The following is a 19,839-nucleotide window of genomic DNA, read 5'->3' on the forward strand; positions in this document are numbered from 1 at the left end:
AAAAAGACCACAAAAATGTAGGACTGAGAAATATAACAAATAAATATAAGACACCTCAAATATATTTTACTTCAGTAATAAAAATACTTTCTAAGAAACTGGTGAAATTTTATCATAAAAGTATTAAATACATGATATTTTCATGAATCCTATAATAACTAGAGGGAACGCCAAACAAGTTCTTGTCTTTCTGATGTGCAACTCAGCAGAGTTCATTTGCTGATATTTATATTTTTTCCTTAGAATAAAGTATCTAAATCTTCTTCTATAACTCAAATAGAAAAAAGAAACAAAACAAGCAAAATTTAAATGAATCTTTTTAATTGCTTGGTTACATTAGGATTTTGAGACTTTGCATGAAATGACCAATTAATCAATATAAATGAAAAAAAAAAAAAACATTTTTGTACTCTAATGCATGTATCCCATGTGTAGCAAATTTAAATTTAATTACAAGAATGAAATTATTCCCTAAGACTCAATCTTTTACAATGATCTATTATCAAAAGTTTTTATTTGTGCAGTCTTATGATCATATGTATATTTCGTTAAAACTTAAGTACAAACAGCTTCTAGCTAATTATGCACACACATTTTTTTTGTTGTTGTTGATGATGTGTCATAGTGCCAGATCTAACACAGTCAACTTCAATTGCAGTTAAAAATTAAAAAAAAAACCTTTCATTTATGGTATTTGTAGACTTAAATATTATATTTAGGACAATAAAGATATTTTAATTTCTACTTTACTTGTTTATCCATGATATTCCATTGGAAATCATTAATATTTTGTTCCTTGTACCCTTTTATTTCATTTCTAATAAAATGGTTGTATCTTTGGGAAGTATGAGAAGGGGAGGATTATGCATCTCTTTATAATAGTTAGTATTGCAATTAAATTATAAACACAAATCTTTCTTTTTCCTAAATTAGAATATGTTAGTATTTTTTCTCCTTCACTAAGACAGTCTCATGACCAGGTTTTTGGAATAATCTTGCCATGGAGATATTAGAATGTTTTTAAAACTCTTTCCCTAAGGTAGCTTCATGCCCCATCTCTAAACCAATATCACATGGTTTTCTTCTGAAATGCCTTTCAAATTCAACCCATCTTTTCTCTTTCTACTGTTAAAAGTGTAGTCCTTGGCCTTATGATCTTATACCAAGATAAATACAATAGTCTTCTGACTAGCTTTTCTGCCTCTAGGATAATGGAAGTGAAACAGAATCACTAAAAAAGGCAAAGAGTTGATTTTTGAACAAGTTAAACTTGAAGTAAAAATAGGGAAATGAAAGTGGGCTGTTCCAGTAGGTAGTTGAGAATACAGGATTAGAAGTTAGATCTGGTGATGTAAATTTTTGGGGATCATTCACATACAGGTGATTTGAAAGATAAATGTGTTCAAAGTTTGATCACATGTGTAAAGAAGAAAGAACAGAAGGCCATGGAGTGATTGTTATACAATATTCCAATTAGATGGTAGGAGAAGGAAAAGAAAGAAGTTAGGGGACATAAAAAATTATTATAAGAAGAGAATTATGGTAGTGAAGTGAAATAGAAAGCAAGGCAATTGTAAGAAGAAAGAGTAAGTTTCCAATACTGTAATTATCTCAAAGAAAAAGACTACTTAGAACTGTCATTGTGTTTGGAGATAAGATAACTGGTAACCTCTGAGAGAGTAGTTGGACTTTGGTAGAAATGGGGTAGAGTAAATAGATGGACAAGAAATGATGGCAATGATTTCTGCTTTGTAGGTCCTCCCTGTGGTAGAAATCTAGTTGTTACAAGTACTATTCTTTGTTTTAAATTTCTTTCCTCTCTATTTATATACCTTTCTCTTTCCAGATTGGATCCTGATTCCCTTTATTGCTATATTACATAATCAGGGTCCTTAGGAACTAAAATAATATTTGTTAACTTCAGAATTTGTATGTCTTCCTTTTTTGGGAGAAAGAACAAAAATAATACTTAGCCACACTGTTTTCACATGATATTTATTGTTAACTTTTTCCCCCAATGATTTGCTAGCATATTTCTTAAGCATGTAAACAACTGTAGACCCAATGCTTATATTTCTTCCTGACTAAAGGATCTGCCTCAAAACTTGATTGTTCTTATATTTCTTCAAACTCTTCTTTATTGTTTCTTAATTTTTTCAATATCCAAGCATTTCTTTTTTTGTCTATTACTAGAAAAATAAGCAAACAAGTGACTAAACAAACTTTTTGCACAGTTAGGCAAAAAAAAATTCAGGTTAGTGGGTTCTCTTTCCCACATCCACTACTTCTCACACTGTATGATAATTTTCTGTATCCCCTTACAAGTTTTCCACAGAGTATTTACCAACCAATATAGAAGCTTGACTTTAAGTCTCAGAACTCTGTCAGTATCAGTCATTAAATGAACTAGAATTTATTAAATACCTACTATCTGACATACATATTGTTAAGTAATCAGGACATTTTTTAAGAAGGCAAGACAAACAAACAATATCTGTTCTCAAGGAGAGTTTTGTCTATTGGGGAAAACTATATGAAAAGAAGTACTTAAAACAAAATATATATGCATATTTAACTAGGAAAGACTCAAAGGAAAGGAATTGGGTTTAAGGAGCACTGGGAAAGATCTCTAGTAGAAGGTGTGACCAGCTGAAAACTGAAAGAAGACAGGAGGAAGAATGAAGGAGGAGGAGTGACTCAAACATGGAGGACAGCCAGTGAAAATGCTCAGAATCAAGAGATGCAGATCAACAAGAAATTAAAATCACTGAATTGCAGGGTAGAGTGAGTAGTAAGGTGTAAGAAGACTACAAGATAGTAAGGGAACATTGGAGTCTGTTGAATATCAGGTGACAGTCAGATCCATAATTTAAGATGACCAATATAACAACTGAGTGGAGGATGGACTGAAGTAGAGAGGCACTAGAGTTAGGGACACAACAAGAAAGCTATTGTAATAACTTAGGAAAGGTGAAGATGGTCCGTACAAAAGTGGCTGAAAATTTAGAGAAGGGAATTTCTCTAATTATGTATTATATGTATTATGTACATTAAATACATATATTAAATACATATTAAATATATTATATATATGATATACATAATATATTATATGAGATTTTATAAAGGTAGAAAGGCAGGATTTAACCACTGATAGAATATTGCAATTGAGAGAGTGAAGAGTTGAGAATGACATTTAACTTTTAGGATGGTGGAACTTTAAGAGTAATAGGGAAATTAGGAAGAGAGGGAGGGTTGGGGATAAAATGAGTTCCATGTTAGATATTTTGTATTGAAAAAGCTGTGTCTTAAGATAAAGATTAGGTTGGAATATAAGACTCATGTACAAATCCTGGGAATTGACGAGAGCACCATGTGAAATAGAAATATGGAAAAAAGAAGAGGGATGAGAATAAAGCTTTGGGGACCCCCAAGGTTAGTATTTGTAACTTGGGTGAAGATCCAGAAAATAGAGAAGAGCTCAAAAAGGTAGATCCTAGAGATAATAGTGTCACTAAAAAACTAGAGAGAAGAGAATATCAAATAGAAGAGGGAGATCAACAGTGTCAAAAGCTTCAGAGTTTGAGAATTGCAAAAAGGCACAATTAATCTACAATTAAGATACTATTAGTGACTTTGGAGAGAGATTTTGGTTTAATTAATAATGATCAGTTTGGGAGCCATGCTGAAGAGTGGAGTTAACAAGAAAGTAAAGTTAACGAAGTCAGGGCAAACCATTGTAGATAGTATTCTCAAGAAGTCTAGACACAAATGCAAGGAGAGATAAAAGATTATAGCCAACAGCTATGGATGGTCCAAATGAAAGTTTGATTGAACATAGAGGCTATATGAGCATGGTTAGAGAAGCAACCAGTGGGCAAAGAGTGATTAAATATAAGTGAGAGAAAAGGAGTGATAGAGTAGATGGAATGGAATGGCTTATAGAGGGATTTGTCTTGCCAAGGAGAAAGGTCACTTCTTCATGTGAAATAAAAATGAAGGATGCAATAAGCCAGTATTGGTGCTAGATGCCCATCTATTGTTCTTCATACTCAATACTGGGCTGACCTATATGCCTTAGATCACATAATTTCTGTATCCTTTACGTCATTTAGGACAATATTATACATTTTAATTGGATGGAACTTTAGATATTATTAAATCCAACCCCTTCATTTTATAAATAAGGAAACTCAGATGGCAAAAAGTTAGCATATTTGCTCAAGTTATCATCTATAATGACAAGAAGAATTTTGTCCTCTAGTGTCAGACCTCTGACACCAAAACCAGTGATCTTTCCATCCTAATCTGCTGTTTTAGCAAGTCATGCAACAATGTACTGCAACTCATTATAGCATCCACTAACACTGGGTCATGTATGATTTTGATTCTTTGGAAACTGGGGTCTCACACACCACTATGTAGCAGTGTTGGGTTGTTTTTTTTTTTAATGGGTATATGTTATGTATGAGCCTGAGCTTGTTAATCCAGTGGTTTTCCAAATGAAATCCAATCTGCTTTTTTCCCTTTTATTCAATTTTGGGCCCAACCCACTTTAGGCAACTCCTCAAATTTAATAATGCATTTAAAGCCAAATTCAATATCATCCTGTCTGTAACCCCACACCAAACTGGGTTCTCTTTACTGACATTTTTATTGCTGTTAATGAATCATTCTCCCAGTCCAAATGGTTCTCTCTATTTCTTTCCCACCTTCTCACTTGTCATCTCCTTGCAATCTGGCTTCTGACCCAACTACCAGACTGAAGCTTTTCTCTTACAAGGTTTATGTGGATTGGGAAGCTTCAAAGAGCTTTTTTTTCCCCTTTTTTACTGTAATTATTGCTTAAGCTTAGTTTGTTTTTAATACTCTAATATTAAAATATTCGGTAACATAGCAAACAAAAATCCCATTCCCAGCAAAAGCTTTTAAATCCTCAAAATCATCAATGAAGTGTCATATGTCAGAATAATTTTTTTAAAGCTGTTTAGGATTTCACATTTGAGAATTACTTGTGTAGTCTCACTTTCAAAGTAATTGCACTACCACCCAAAGAAATTCTGTAGCTATTTTTTCATTCTTTTACAAACTTATCTTTTTTGTTTATTTGATTTTACATAGAAAGTGCAATCAAGTAAAAGTTGATGAAGCTAGCAAAGTTAAATGTTATCTGACTTCACTATCCACATATTGTGTTATTATACAAAATGTAAATGTCCTTATTAACAACTTATTTGAGACTTTAATCATATCTACTTAACAGGAGGTGGGAGGTACCTATTGTCCTATTGAAACAACATTTAAGATGGTTTTGGGGTATAATTGATCAAATCATGGCTGGTATTCTGAATGAGACAATGAGATTGATATTGGCTTTTTAAAACTGAAAAAGAAAAAAATGGAAGTTATCAAAGTTGAAAAAACAGGTAGAGGTGGGGTACAATCAGAAAGTGAATGTGCATCAATTTTTTTAGTTTTCTTTATTAGGATGAGGGTAGAAAACTGGGGCAGATTTCCTGGCACATAGTAAATGAATGCTTTTTGATGATTTTTTTTTTTTTTTTGCTAAGCTATAGAGGTCCAAGGGGGAGGGAACAAGAAGAAGTAAAATATGACTAGGACTTTCTTGGCCATGGAATTTATTTCTTCAGGCAAAGTCTGTAGTTTAGAGAAGGGGATTTTTCCCATGAACTTACTTTTATTTGGGGCTCAAGAGTTAAAAATCCAGGGATTTAATTGGAATTCAAGCTCAGAGGTAATGTTATCTTTCCCTTGAGTTCATTAAACAAAGATTGGACGACTACTTTTCTAGAGGAGGGATTCTTAATTGAATGTAGATTAAATTTTTAATTCTAAAATTTTGTGATTCTGTGATTTTCTGCCACAGAGTTAGAGCATCTTTATTCATAAGCAGATGGATCATAATGTTTGTGGCAACCTACTATTGTCATAAGATTTGGTCTTAATAAACACTCTCTTGATGTGAACAAAGGCTGATGTTTTGGAAAAGATAGCATAGCAAAGGGAAAAGAGAATTGGATATGAAACTAGAAAAAAATTTGGTTTCAATTCTGACTCCCATAGTCATTGTGTAATTGTGGTCCAGTTATGTCACTTCTTGGATTCTCATTGTCTCATTCAGAAAATGGAAGGGCATGGAATTATAGAATCACAATACAAGAAGAGGACATAGAAACCATGAAGTTCTTTATAACAAAGAAGTGCTCACTTTTTGACAACCTGAAGATAGAGGGACCCATAACTTTCATTTTGCAAATAAGAAAATTGAAGTGAACCTTCAGATTTAAGTGACTTGCCCAGGCTAATAAGTGTCTGAGGTTAGATTTGAACTCAAGAAGATGAGTCTTCCTGATTTGGGGTACCCACACTTTCTATCCATTGTATCACCTACCTGCCCAATACAACAAACTTTTAAATATTTAAAGTTATTATCTGTCTTCTTCATAAGTCTTTTAATTTCTAGACTAAACAACCATTAATTATATGGCATAATATCAAAAGCTTTCACCAGGCTCATCACCCTCCTCTGAAACCTCTCCAAATTATAAACGTCTTAAAATATGATGGCCCACACTCAATCCAAGATACCATATGTGGTATGTCCAGAACACAGTATAACAATATTATCACTTTACTCATTTTTGGTTGCTATTCCTTGCTTAAATAACAGTTAAGTTCATATCAGTTTTGTGTGTATATGTGTGTTTGTGTTTTTCTGCTATAAGTCAAAAGATTTTAATTATTGATTCATATAGAGTCTATAATACAAAATTATCTCCACATGCTTTTTCATAAGAACTGTCTAATATTTCCATCTTGTATTTGTGACATTTATATTTTGAACACAAGGGTATGTACTTTATTTTATGTACTTGGTCAGCTTAATGAGTATGAGCTTACTAGAAACCATTTCCATTTTTTTTTTTTTTTTGGTGCAAAGATCATTCTCCTTTCTAGGAAAACAGAAACAAATTAAGAATTGAGTAGCTGAGCCCTTTCTCTATTATTTCATCCATTCCAAGAGAAGAAGATATTTTTTTACATATCCATCTTTTCATTTTTTTGTTTTATATATATATATATATATATATATATATACATATGTATATATATATATATATATACATATATATATATATATATATATATATACATATACATATGTGTGTGTGTGCATATATAAATGAAACTTTCCCATTTTTTTTGTTGTGCTTAGTTTTTCTGCCTGGATTTAGTCCCTTCTTATCTCTGACACTTTAATAGTACAATTCAAACCCTTTGTATTTATCTTCTGTTAATTTTCTGTGCTTCCAAACTTTGTAAAGGTTGTTTTAATGCCAGTTGGCTGATGAGTTTCATATTCAGCCATGTCAGTCTCATTAAACAATTTCTTTTATTCTTTGAAATCACTTATCCTGTTCAAATTATCATTCTTGAGAATATCCCATCCCACTTGGGTTAATTATTATCTACATTGCACATCAATATCTCAATTTATGGCTTTTATTCCTGTCTCCTTTCTTGGATTTTGTCTACTGTGTATTTCTGAACAGCTTTAGTGAAAATCTTCCTAAACCATAGATGTTTTCTATGGTATCTAGTTTGGAGGGTACACTTGTGGAATTTTTTCACTTTCACTTCCTTTTAAATTTAAAACATTTTTACTGTATGAACTAGATAAACCTTCTTAGCAATAAGAAGATTTTTTTTTATAGCTGTATTTGGGATAGTGGAGGAACAAAATGGATTAGATCACAGTTTGGGTAGATGGAATAGTAAGTGAGGATGGAAAAAAATACTTAAAATGCTAGGCAAAAACATTTCTACTGTCACTTCTTAGGAAGACTCTGAGTAGGAAAGAAGCACTCATATTTTTACTTTATTATGCAGGATTGTTGTAAAGAAACAACTCTGTAAAATTAAAGCATTCAATAAATGTGAATTATGATTATTATGTTCCATCATATGAAGAGCTTCCACCCAACAGACTGATAGAATTTATTATTTCTAAATCTGTTATAAGAAGTCAAATTTTGCTAAATTCAATTATTATATCTGAAAAATGATTTTTTAGATTTTTTTGTAAATGGTGGGAAAGAACTGTTAATACACATTTATTAAATACTTACTATGTGCTAAACACAAGTTTCCCAAAGTAATAACATGGATTGAAGGAAGAACTTAATTTTATATCTAATTACTTGCTTTTAATTGAAGGTACAATGTTACTGTTAAGATAATTATTGGATAGAGATAATGCTTTTTTAAATGTTATTTACACCAGAGTACCTATCCATTTTCTCTCCTATGACAGACTTTTCTTAATTGGATTATTAAAATAATCTTTCCTTTTCTTTTTTTATTTATCCAAGTATATATATGAGCATGTGTACAGTGAATGTTTATGTGTGTATGTACATATATTTTTATCTTAAATTTTGAGGAATTGAATATGATTAGAAGATAAAGCTGGATCATATTTGAAAAATTATAAAGCATTTTGAATGATCATAGCCTGATATTTAAAAAATATTCTCCTTTATGTCTCTTATGACTATGAATAATATAATACCACCATGTCCAAAAAATCAAAATTGTAGATTATTAAAGGACAATAGAAAGATTTTTGGTAAGTATATAACTTCTGAACCACACAGCATTGACTTGGCCATGAGAAGGTGAATAAAAAAATTAAAAATTTGTATGATAGAAAGAAATATATGAACCAGTCATATAGTAGGGGATAATATATACACTAAAATCTCTATTGGTAATCTTAAAATATTAAAAGAACCAGTGGAAAGTCTCCAGCATATTGCTTAGAGTCTTTACATAGGATTTTTAAAAATAATGGACAAGGTTGAAATAGAATGAGAGATTGTGTAAACCTACACTCTGTATCATGAAGGGAGTATCCACACTGATGAAATCAGGCATCCATAACAATATCTCAAATGAATCTATCTGCATTCATAAGAGTTTAGAATAGAAAAATGCCTGAAAGTTTGTCTAATTTTTATATTACATTTTATAGGTGAAGAAACAGTGAGGAACACAGTAAACATTTTAAAAATAATTATATTTTTAATTTATGGAATTAAATAAGTATCTTCAAAGTAAACTATAACATAATGATGCTTGCATATGAACTTGAAAAGTTATTATTTACAACTTGCTATTCTGTTTAAATATATGAAGTTATCATGTAATCTTTTTCTTTCCTCCACCCCTTCTCCCGAGATGGCTGCTATTATATATGAATAGGTGTACACACACACACACATACAACACAGAATAAAATTATTTTATACATCTTTCTAATTATCAACATTTTCTTCATTTGCCTTTTATATTTCATTTGGGAAATTATAATAGTCAAAATAACTTATTTGCTTAGTCATTCTTAAAGCAATATTGCTGTTATTATACAAAGTATTCTCTTGGTTCTGCTCATTTTGCTCTTCATTATTTTGTGCAAGTCTTTCCATGTTTTCCTAGGATCATTGAGCTCATTATTTCTTAGACCACAATAGTATTCTATCATAATTACATACCACAAGTTGTTCAGCCATTAATAAATCATTCAGCATTTAATAAATGCTTCTTGACTGAATGATTACCTGGGGTTACATAAATAATAAATGACAAAAATGGATCTTGAACCAAGACCTAATAACTCCAAATTCAATGCTTTTCCAATATACTACACTGACTCTAATAATGTATATTACTATTGAAAGACATCCTAGTGGGTTTTAAAGATTAATACTTTTACTTAAGAATATAAGGGATCAGAATATATATTAATCTAATGAAATAGTCTTTGGAATTAGTCAGGTGATTTTGACTTGTAATCTCTGCTCTGACAATATTTGTATAACCTTTCTCTTGGCCTCAGAAAATGTCAAGTTGTGCAGTCTCAATCTCTCCTAGTCAAACACAATTTCTATGAACAGGAATGTCTTCTAAAACATTCATGACAAGTGTTCATTTTTTAGGGATTTGTTTATTCATTTAACAAAATTTTATTAAGTCCCTACCATATGCAAGACGATTTTGATAGGCAAAAGAACCAGATTTTCTCTATTGTGACTATTAGGAGGTCATGCATGGTTTTAACATAGCAAAACAATAGCAATAGCAAGACAAACACCTTGCTAGATATGTCTTAGAGGGTGAATTTTTGCTTATGTGAGCCAAATTATTGTTTAATAAAACCTTCAACCAATAAACACAGTGAAATTTTATGTTATGATGTTCATGACAGGATCAGAGAATGAGAATTATGAAGGGACTCTAGAGGAGATATAGTCCAACATAGGACCATAGATTTAGAGATGGAAGAAGTTCAGGAATCCTTTTCAACAAGATTTTCATTTTTGGGAGGAGGGACCTGAAGTTTACCTTTCTGCACCACTTTATTAAAAAAAAGAAAAGATATCTAGTGCAGAGTTCAAAATGAATAAGGATCCTCTAGAGATTATGAGGTCCTCCAAATGCTTTTTTGAAGATGCTAATACAATGATAAACCAGAGAATATTATAGAATCTGACTAACAAAACCAAAAGATTTCAGTCCTTAATCAATGTAAGTATGAATATATTCTATATGCAGGTAAATTAGGGTTCAATAGTACATATTTCTTATGTGGTCCTTCAGATAGACAAGAAGAATAATAAGAAGAGAGAACAATGGTAGAATTTTTTGAGAAATTTTTTTATAATTTATTAATTTTATAATTATAATTTTTTAACAGTACATATGCATGGGTAATTTTTTTTTTACAACATTATCCCTTGTATTCACTTTTCCAAATTTTCCCCTCCCTCCTTCTACTCCCTCCCTTAGATGACAGACAATCCCATATATATTAAATGTGTTACAGTATATTTTAGATACAATATATGTGTGTAAAACCATATTTCTTGTTGCATGGTAAGAATTGGATTCCAAAGGTATAAGTAACCTGAGTAGAAAGACAATAGTGCAAACATTTTACACTCCTTTCCCAGTTGTTTTTGAGAAATTGTTCAGAACTTTCTATAGTCCCAAACTTTTCTCTAGAACACAAATGTATTTTTAATAGCAATATTCTTCCAGTTATTTAATATAGTTGTAAATTATAGAATACCAAAATTATAGATAACCTAAAAGACAATTGCTCCCAAATCACTACAGATATAAGGAGGATAAGTTATAGTATATTTCAACTATAGTTTGCCCATACCAAATGGCATTTTTGATGACAAATAATTAGAAATGGAAGTGGGCTAGTCATGTAGCAAGAAGAAAGGACAAGGGATGATACAATGCTGTTCACAAAATGGTAAAGGGCCAGAGAAGGATTTTCAGTACACTGGATTACTACTCTTTATGAATCAATATAATATAATATAATATAATATAATATAATATAATATAATATAATATAATATAATACAATATAATACAATATAATATAATATAATACATATATATACATATATATGTATATATGTATATATATATATATATATATATTAGAAGAACAAATTATATTTATGTGTCTGTTTTTACTTCCTTGTAAATTGTTCTTTTTTTCTCTGCTGCACACCTTTTTTACTTTATTCTTTTTCCTTCCCTTCATCCCCACCCACTCCAAGTAGGTTTTAGTTAAGAAAGCATATTTTTATACATAGGTATGTAGATACACACACACACACATACACACACACACTTTACCTAACACATGTCCTTTCTATCGATGCTGATTCTTTCATTAAATCCTGCTCCATTACTTGTCTTACTATTACTTAACCCCCCTCAACCAGAGATACCTCCCTTGTTTTATTTCTTCACTCTTTGCTTCCTCATCCACTTATCCCTCTCCCATTTTTTTAATAGATTTTGGATGGTGCTAAATCCTTCATTATAAATATATATATATATATATATATATATTTATATATATATATATATTTATATGTAATGTTGCCTTTTGAAGCCATTCCTGGTGTGAGTAGGTGACTTCTCTAAAGTTGAGGAACTATACTAGGTTCATATTGTAGTCCCTTCTAGTTGTAAATATGTGCATGCGTGTGTGTGTGTGTGTGTGTGTGTGTGTGTGTGTGTGTGTGTGTGTGTGTAATTTTGATTATGCAATTTAAGCACCAGGAAGGGTTAGATTAATTTAACAAATATCCACAGAGAAGATTCTATAAGGTTTAATTAAATTTCTTACTAAATATTTTCTTTGATGATATTTGAGTACCTAAGCCAAGTATTATGAAAGAAAATCCATTTTCTCCCACAAAAGGCACATTTCCAAATCAAAATAAATTCCTTAAATATTTAAAATAACAAGATATATATTGTGAAACATAGTGAATATAATGGAGGGTACTTTCTAATATCCTTTTACCATACTCCATGCTTTATGAAAGCTGTAATTTTATTGTTCTCTACACTTAAAGTAGTATCTCATTTATATTTCAATCATTTTTGTAGTTCTCATCTTTTCTACAGAGGTTTTTCTTTTCTATGAGTCCATAAAAATGGCAATATGATACAATCTGTACATACCTAAAGTATTGCAAACATAAACAAGGTGTTAACAGCAAAGCCACATGGTGTGAAGCAACTTCTTGTTCAAACACCTGTTTCATCCACAACCAATTTTGTCCTAGAACCCTGGAGCAGCACAATAGGAATCTGGAAAATTGGCAGTCACCTTGACTTATCTATATCTAACTATCTAATAGTGGCATGCAAACAGTACATGCTTAAAAGAGGATCCATTTTGTGAAATGTATGCTGATTCTGGACTTCGGCACGAAAATCAAATGAACCAAATCTCTTGTCAAAGTAAGCCGGAACTATTTTTCTTTGTATGTATGTAGTGGTAGATATGTGTGTGCAGGTGTGTACCATTTGGAAAAAATTCTAATATTGTGAATCCTGGTTTATAACAGGAAAAGGGCTCTCTATTTTTTCCTCCTTATATTGAGCTTTCCAGTAATGTTTAAAATAGATTTCAACCAACAAAAATTTATATAACATAATGAATATTTCAGTAACAATTTCATGTATAAACATCAAGTGCATAAAACATAAACATATGCTATTTATGTGCACTAATCTAAGAATTATCCCAGGAAAACAAAATTATGCTCTCCAATGTTGGATTCTCTCTCATAAAATTTTGATTATGCGTATTTTCTCTGGTCACTCAAGCCACTTTTGGTGAAATTGTACCCCTTTCTAACCTCCCTTTAAATAGGCCTGTGAGTTCAAAGAATGAAGGCTTATTTAATAGCAGAAACAAAACAAGATTTGGGGAAAAGCCAAATTTCACTCTAAAAGACAGTCCCTAAATTTCTAAATAATTTTTAAAAACTTTATAAGTCATTCACTGTGCTTCAAAGACAGATGCAAATCATTTAAAATAACCATTAAAAACAACAATACTCCTATTGTAATGAATGATTATAAACATTTGCAATGTCATTGACAATATTTATTTTCCTCAAAAATTCAAATCCAGTATTCTAAAAAACAATAAAATGAATACAAACTTATTCTAAAGAACTATTTAAATACCATATCCAGATGCCATGAAACATCTAAAGATTTAAACCAGAAAGACTGAGTTGGTATAGTCAAATATTTTAAAAATTATAATGTATATTTTAGAAGCATACGTATAATTGGGTCCCTTTTTCTAATATCCAATCCATATTCTAGCAATAAGTTGAGTATTAACTCATCTAAGCCAATGGAGTCTCATTTACAGCATAGTGGTGAAATAACGACATAATGTCTTTTCATTTTGTATTTGAACATTCAATATGTTTGTATTAATGATTAGCAGTTGTGAATCCAATCCACAGGATAGCTAGGTTTTCCTCATGATGTGAATAAAATATTTGAAGGCATTTTAAGTAAATCTGAATAGTTTGAAAAAAATCTTACATTCTGATTAAAATGTTTGTTCAATATGTTAAATATGAAATGCTGAAGGAAAAAAATACCTTCAATTCTTTTAAAGTATTAGAAAGATAAATAGTTACAGTATTATAGAAATCTCTTAATGTGAATACATTAATGCTTAAGTATTATTTTAAAGACAACAGAAATATTAAGGATATAAGTATTATGTACAAGTAAAACAAGCTCATTCATACAAAGGTTTCTGTAACAATATAACTGCAATATAGAGAATCAACTATATAACTTTGAACTATATAAATTCTGACTCATACAACTTATAAATTATTTCAAGGAAGAAACTTTGAACTTTTGGAAACTATATTATGATATCACAAGATCTTTTAAATATGTTCCTTTGGAATACAATATACTGCTCTGATTGTTAAAGCAGAGAGGGTTAGAATGATATCAAGTACATTCTATATCTTTCTTAATACTAAACTTCAAAAATAAAACCAGCTTTCTTCTGAGGGAAAAAAACAATTAAAAAACAACATGGGAAGGATAAAGAACAAACAACTTCCACATCACTTTAATGGTCTGACATTGAAAACAGTTGCTTTTAAATACTTTCAAACTTTAAAACAAAAATCACTTTTCAGAGAGAGAGATGGAAAGAAGAAGAAAAGGGAAAATTGGTGAAGAGGGAGAAGGACAGAGGTGGGTTTTTTTTTTTGTTTGTTTTTTTTGTTTTTTTCTTGTAAAAGGGGCCACATGTAACAAATGCTGAACCTGGGTCAGCATCAGATACCATAAAAGCTTTCATGATGTTCACGGAAACGTATGAAATGTGTATATGCTCTTTGATACCTGTGATAATAAAACATTGTATTTTAAATGATTGGGAGAGAGCAGATGGTTGGTAATGGTTTATAACATTTATGTTTTGGGACTGTCACCAAGCCGCTGTATTAAAAAATATGATGTTTTGTTGTTACATACTAACATATATCTACAAGATGTTCATTTTCTGAAGGATAGTTCTACAATAATGGGGATAAAAATAAAATGAACTAAGAGGAAAAAAATTCTCATCTAATTAAATTCATATGTGACATCTTGCTTATTGACTACATTAAATCAAAATGTTATTAGAGTGACAACAGAATTTGCATTTGTACTCACTAAATTAAGCAACCAACTCTAAAGGATGTATTCTCCTGTTCTATTTAAGAAAGAGCCTTCAGAATTTTAATTCTTGTATCCATTTGCACTTGAAAAAATGCAATGAAAATAGTACAGCTCATTTTCCCATAATGCACTTGTAGGGACTACTCTGCTTTAAACTCTTTAAGGCGTGATGGATCCTAGTAGTTCAGAACACTTTGTAGAGCATTGTAATTAAACAATAAATATTTGTGGAATTTCATTGGATCTCTATCATATAAGTGGTGGGTAATACAAGTATGGTTCTATTTATTGTCCCTGACTTAGAATGACAAAATGAATATTAATATCACTTACATATTATTTTGGTGGGCATTCTTATATTAATCTAAAAGATACAAGGACCAAGATGTTGGAAGTACATCTAGGCTTCTATAAAGGATAGGATTTTAAAAATTATCAGGGTTAAGAAACAACATTAGACTTGAATAAGTGATGCTGTTACTTAATTGAAAATTGCAAAGAGGAAGCCAATGACCTGGAGAATTTTGACTTGGCTCTAAAAACATGTATGTTTGTGCGTATGTATGTGTGTGTTTGCGTGTGAGAGAGAGAACGAGAGACAGAGAAAGAGAGAGAGAGAAGGTCTGTGCCTCTTCTCGATTGCTTTCTAGTCTCTCAAAACCCTGGGAAACACTGGGGAACAGTTTGTTTGTGGGAGGGAGCTGGGGGACAACACGGCAAGCGGGGGCTTACCATGTGTGAACTAAGTCGGAAATAAAGTGACAGCCATCAAGCACAATCTGGACTCAGGCTGAAAAAAATTTACTTGACTGGCAGGATGGAAGGGACAGTAAACAGTTTTGCTCACAGAACACACACACACACACACACACACACACACACACACACACACACACAGCCCACCAGCAACAGCAGCAACAGCAGCAACAAGAACACCAATCACGCTCACTGCTTTTCCCAAGTCCATTATGAAAACTTGATCCCTTAGGCCTCCTTGGACCAACCTACGAAACCTCAAACAGGAGCTGAGATCAATTAGGAGTTTGAGAAAGATGTGGAAAAAAGCGCAGAAAGGAAGGACTTAGCTCTTTCATTTATGGAGCCACCCATGTGCTAAGCAGCGATCAACCACCATGCAAACTCTAAAGATCCTTCCCTGCTAAGATCTGTTTCCCTCTGAGAGTGCCAGACTCAGGCATCCCAGAGCCCAGGAGGCCAGTACAGGTGGCTCCTAAGTTCCCAGCCATTCCCCCTCCCCCAATTTTCTACCACTCTTTCTATCTCCCTACTCTGTCCCTCTTCACCTCTCCTCAAAAAACAGAACCCGAATAAAGAAAACAGAGCTGGGTTAAAACTCCCACAGAAGAGTGAGAAAGAAGAGGATACCTACTCTAGCAAGCAGAAGGTAGTAGAAAGTCACCTGGAAGGTGAGCAGCAGGAGCGCGACTCCGCACCAGCCTGCTGAGATCTAGGGGAGCGGAACTTTGCACCTGGGCTCCCTCCTTCCTCCCTTCCAAACCTATTTTTCAGACCTTCTCCCAGAGCCGTTACCTGGTGGGAACTGCTGCTGGAGGCGACCTGTCTGCGCTAGGGCAGCCCCAGGTAGTGCACCCCGCCACCTCCCGCTCCGGCAAGAGCGCAGCTCCCGAAGGAAACTTCCCAGCTCTCTGTGCAGACACTTCGCTCTTCCTTCTACTGTAAGGGCAGGTCCGTCCTCAGGCCAGTGAAGCCTTCTGCAAGGCCCCCACTTTGCTCAAGAGAGCAGTAATGAGAAGCCCACAGGCTCACTATCTTGCCTAAAGTCAGCTCCGGACTCTGGCAGCTGCCTCCTTCCTCGTCACTCCCTCCCTCCCTCCCTAACTCCCCTCTCTTCTGCAGCGCAGCCTGAGAAGCAGTGCGGTGGCCCCTCCGCTCTGGCCAGCCCCGCCTCTCTCCACTCCATCTCTCTCCCTTAGTCACTATCTTTTTACTCTTTGTCTCCTCACATTTCACCCTTCTCTTCTCTCTTTCTCTTCCCTCTCTTTCTCTGCCTACCAAACTCTTTTATTTCTTCTAGCTTACTCTTTCCCCTCTCTCCTTTCTTGTCCCTTCACCCAGGACTTCACTTCTCTCCCTTCAGTCCACGTTTTCCTATTTCTCACCATCACCTCAATCTCGACTATTTCCCTTACCATTATTGTCATTCCCCTTTCTTTCCTCTTCCCTCTTCAAGACTCCTAAAATTTTTTGTTGGATTTCACTTCTTCAATTAATCCCCAGTTTCCTTTTGTAGATATTTGTCTGAATCCAAGAAGGTGATACACAATCAAGATTGAACAAGATGGATAAATCACTAGTGTGAATTCTCTGTTCATTGACTCATACATTTATTTTATTTCACAGAAATATTTTCATATATTATAAGTGTATCCAAACATTATGTTGTATGTATGTATGTATATATACATATATTTATATATATGTAAGTATACACATATGTGTATATATATATATATATATATATTCATACACATGCAATATGTAGATAGATAGCCAGTATTTGCTTTGCATAGATTCTCTGCATATATTGAAAAACAAATAAGTTGAGATTCTTATATTGGTTTCCATCCAACTGTAATTTAGCTGTGTCAATTTATTGGGCTTATAATACATTAAGTGAAACCCATAAATACAGGTTTGAAGCTTAGATGTAGAAGCTATTCATTGGAGAAAAAGTGGAGTCAAGGAAAATATGGAATTAGATAGAGGACATTAATTCTATTTCCATAGATTTCCAAATACTGCTCTGAATTTGAATATTTCTGAGGTTTCCCTGATTTCATATGTAATATTTTAGTGAAAAAAGATTGTTAATATTGCAATTTTCTCATATTTATTTAAACTATTGGAATATCAGGTTTCATGGCATATATCTCGTGAAACATTTATGTAGAGCAAAAATATTCTAAAGATCAGAGCAATAATTTGTAATATATTGGTCCCATAGTGACATAGATATGAATTCTAGCATACAAAATATGGTAATATATGATATACATATGTAAAACTTTCTGGCTGGAAATATCGTCAATCCACCACATTTTCAGAAGATCTTATGGTTTCCAGAAACAGAATTTTTGTAGTCTGAAGAAATCCTATCACTGTATTTTTTTGCTTTTTGTTTTTCCCTATTCTAATTTCTGGATAGAGCTTGATTTTTTTTCTAACCTAAAACTTTTTCTGATTTGCATTTCTGCTGATTTATTATTAACATTGAACCTAGACATTATGTCTGCCCTTAATTTCATGACTTTTCTTAATTCTCCCTTAGCAAACAATTCACAGATAAATCAGTGGTTCTTCCTTCAAGCATTTTTTTTTTTTGCTTCTTGTACTATCTTAATATTCTCTTTAATCATCATGTACATTTGATATTAGTACAACCTTTGTTCAATCTATGATCTTGTGGAGTAGGGGTTATAGAACCTGCATGATAGTCAGTATGAAATGGAAGGGCATTGGCACTGGATCTTAGCACATCTTGGTTCTGGGCTGGGTCATACAGTAACTCATTTAACTGAATCACACAACAAATCTAAGTCAACTCTCTTCTTGGATGTCCATTTTTTTTCATTGTAAAATGAGGTTATGACATTATTTTCAAGACAATTTTCAGCTCTTCAAAACTCTGAAGCTTACAGGAAGATGTTTTGTATGGTCAAGCTAATATTAAAAAAAGTTAAATTAGCTTCAATTATGGTTGACCATCACAATAAATTAGTTTGATATAAGGCCATCATGTTTCCATTTTCTTTGTAATACTTTGCAAACTCAAAGTTTTGAGACTTCAGATACTAAATTCTTCAGTCATTGAGATCACCATCCCATCAGGTACACTATAAAATCTAAAAGAAAGCAAAGAAGTAAAAGTGTAAAGAGAACCTGTTAATCATATGTTCATGGACAAATTATTTGAATTTTCTGAGCCTCTGTTTGCTCAATTATGAAAGAGGAGAAACTATCTACATTAGAAGGCCATTGTGAAGCAAGTGCTTTGTAAACTGAAAAGAGCTGTTAATTATTGCATTATTTCCATCCTGGCCTTCATTCCTATCTTATCTAGAGAAAACTCAAGGAAACTAGGCACTTGAGAAAACCATGCCTTCAAGAATCAAAGCAACCTCTACAGGAATATACCAATTTTCTAGAACAAATGAAATTTTATTATGGTTCCATATAATTAGATTTTAATTTGGTTGTTATATAGTTGAGTGAAAACCATTACTTTTCAATTTGGAATTTGACCTAATTTTTATTTTGCATTGTAAAATATCCTTCAAATATTTTAGCATAGCATTTATCCAAACTTTTTGGTCTATTAATTCTGCTAAACTTTTTTTAAAACCCAAGTAATTGAATATTGCCTGGTTTAAGGCAGACAATACAGTTTGTGCACCTTGATTTTTTTTTTAATTCTAATTTTTAAAAAATTCTAAGTGGGATGTTGTTAACATGTGTGACAATTCCTAAATCATTTTTAAAGCACATAAAATTGCAGCATCATCTTTACTTTGGGAAAGCACCATTCATTTATATTTACAAAATATAATCAATATGATTATTCACTGGATTGAAAATTTTATTCACATGTGAGATAAGAAGCATGGTTAAATTGGTTTTGAAATTGTAGCTAATAATATAAAGGATAAAGTTATGTTTCTCAAGTGAGGGTTAGAGTAG

The 19,839-nt window shown here is 32.3% G+C and overlaps 1 protein-coding gene across 1 annotated transcript in view; it reads right to left on the reverse strand.

Annotated features, from left to right (window-relative positions):
• Positions 1 to 16,941, reverse strand: part of CHST9 (carbohydrate sulfotransferase 9) — a 333,686-nt gene extending 316,745 nt beyond the window's left edge. Inside the window, exon 1 of the mRNA XM_074277059.1 lies at positions 16,672 to 16,941. The gene's annotated coding sequence lies outside the window, so the exon portion shown is untranslated. The remainder of the gene's footprint in view (positions 1 to 16,671) is intronic.
• Between the last annotated feature and the right edge of the window lie 2,898 nt (positions 16,942 to 19,839).

The sequence above is a fragment of the Sminthopsis crassicaudata genome, chromosome 1 (assembly GCF_048593235.1).
Source record: "Sminthopsis crassicaudata isolate SCR6 chromosome 1, ASM4859323v1, whole genome shotgun sequence".
Taxonomy (NCBI): domain Eukaryota; kingdom Metazoa; phylum Chordata; class Mammalia; order Dasyuromorphia; family Dasyuridae; genus Sminthopsis; species Sminthopsis crassicaudata.